Source organism: Andrographis paniculata, unplaced genomic scaffold (genome assembly GCF_009805555.1).
Source record: "Andrographis paniculata isolate CXL003 unplaced genomic scaffold, ASM980555v1 Contig269END, whole genome shotgun sequence".
Lineage (NCBI taxonomy): Eukaryota > Viridiplantae > Streptophyta > Magnoliopsida > Lamiales > Acanthaceae > Andrographis > Andrographis paniculata.
In genome coordinates this window covers 17,501-20,000 of record NW_026137556.1, presented here as the reverse complement: position 1 = coordinate 20,000, position 2,500 = coordinate 17,501, and the positions used below count along the sequence as shown (strand labels likewise).

The 2,500-nt window shown below is 40.0% G+C and overlaps 1 pseudogene; it reads right to left on the bottom strand.

The window, feature by feature from the left end:
- Nucleotides 1-2,500, bottom strand: part of LOC127245999 (uncharacterized) — a 10,401-nt pseudogene that overhangs the window by 1,269 nt on the left and 6,632 nt on the right.

Sequence of the window (2,500 nt, the reverse complement as noted above, 5' to 3'; positions counted from 1 at the left end):
AAAGGGTTTAGCTAATAGAGATATTAAGTCTTCCGGGAACCAGTAACGCGTAAACCATGTCAAACCAAGACCAATCAATATCCGAACGGAACGGATTCGAACTTCTCCTAGAATAGTTTCCGGTGCGAAATGAAATTCATAGGATATATATGAAAAATTCAAAGGAGAAATAGAAAGATTTGATAGGATTCTATTCATTTTAGTAATAAACAAATAGGATTGGTTATGTATCACAATTTCATCACTACACTGAAGGCTTTTTTGTAAATAGATTGAGTTGATAGCTTGATACCCAAACAACAACATGATTGTGATCCTCATTGTGTACATAATTCGTGTTAGGATCTACCAAAGAACGAAGTTGGGTATCGGGCATATAACAAAAGAGTTTCCATTTATATCAGTCATAAAAAAAAGAATCTAACGCTCATGCTATTTGAAAGAGTTTTCAACATGGAGTGGAAACTCCATAACGTGCAAAAAGAGTAACTGATCTATGAATATCATCCTAATTCAGGTCTTCTTCCGCACAACAATGGATAAATTCAACCCTTACCTTGACCAGTTTGTAGTTGAAAACCTCGGTGACATAATCGTTTATAGTCACTCACTGGAGGTTTGGAACCCTGAGTATAGTGTTCGGGGTGTAGCAGGAAAAGAAGCTGTACATGAAACGGTGCTCAGACGAAAGTGCTATTTCTTGGTCATTGGATCAGAAAGGGTGTGGGTATATCCTTTGTTATTTCATTCCTAAAGGCAGGGTTTTATGACAACTGGAATTTCTTAGTGAATTCACGGAGGAATATACTCTATCACTAAAGAGAATTTCGAGAGCAGGTCCTCGTCCTCAGGTAGGGTAGCCACGGGAAGTCTTCGCCCATTACCCTGTGATTAGACAAATCCATTATGGTGACATATTCGAAAGTGATTTCTCTTTCTATTCAACTATAGACAACTATAGATAGGAAGGATGCTCCTTGCTTTCTTAGATAGATGTGCCTTCCTTCAACTAAGGGTGATAGGAAGTGAAGCCTAGCTCGACCGAAAAGCTAAACCCAGCTTCCTGCTTTTCGTTTTGGGTACGAAGCAGTATCAAACCAAAATACCCAACAAGCATTAGCTCTCCCTGAAAAGGAGGTGATCCATCCGCTCCATTCCTTGCCTTCTTTTCCCTTGCTCATATAGCACTGAGACCTGTTAACTCTCACATCCATATTAGTCCAATTTATCATCACCATATGAAAAAAGAAAGAAGAGAAATCAGAACTGGGAGTATGCGCCTACATCACAGATTGCTTGCTTACCAAGCAGTAGGATGGATTCGCTCTTAGGACTGTGCTCGAAGAGATGGTCATCCGTGCTCCACAGCTATTGGTCTCATCACCCTGCAAAGATGGGGAACCAACCAAGATGTATGTCGTCCAACCCGACCCATATCCTAATATGCTCTATTCTTCCCGACCTATTTGACTCTTATTTAGGTGGTATGGAGAGATTGAAGAGATCGAATTCCTCCCGGGAACACACGAAAGAAAGATATGAACTGGGTAAATAGAAATGGAAAAGAGATGTTTCCAATTCATCCAAATCTGAAGCTTTTTCTACATCCATATGATCTGCTAAAGTGGATCGATATTGACCATATAATAAAAGAAGATCTTGGTCCATGGAGTCCCAAGAAGGTAAGAACGTAAACCTGTCTGATGCTTCTTCGGCCAAATACAATATACAAGTGGGACCCGCACTATGAGCAAGCTGCGCGAAAAACCGCTTCTTTTTTCCGGTTCCGAAACAACTTGGGCGAAATAGGGTTCTACCGGGAAACCATGGATTTTTGAGTTTTCGCCATTGGTTACTGGTTGAGCCACTGGAATGGAATGAGATAAGAATCTCGGTAGATCTTTCTTCTCCACTTACTCGTAACAGGCTTTTCTTCTGTAGAATACTTCTGTAGAATGGCATAATTGTCCGCTAAAAAGCGCCTCGATCTTCAAAGAAAACTGACTCCTCCTACTCCTCCTTTTCCTTAAGTATCAGATCGTCGTTGGTCCTTCTTATCCTTGGTATTGTAGAGAGTTGGTTGAACAGTAGCGTTTGACCTTCAGTAGTTGTCTTTTGACCATCCGTAGTGGTCTTTTGACCTTCAGTAGTGGACTGACTGCCATATGTACTTAGACTTCCCCGTTTTTCCTCAATAGCTCATATTTAAAGATAGTAGTTGCATCTTGAGTTCCTAGGTCAATTACATGTTTAGATCGTGTGTCTATCCACACATTATTGGAATCATAGACATTCTCTCTTTTCGAACCCTGTGGTAGTCCTAGTTTCAAGATAATATCCTTTTGAACAACCTTGAGTTTTTTCCAATCAATTCGGAAATTAGCTTGAATGGGGATCTGCTCCGTTAGAGTTGGTTCCGCAAATTGCTTTTGAAACCATTCTGGTGTTACGAAATCTTTAGCAGGACCCTTGTGTTTAATAATTTAATAAATAATTTAAT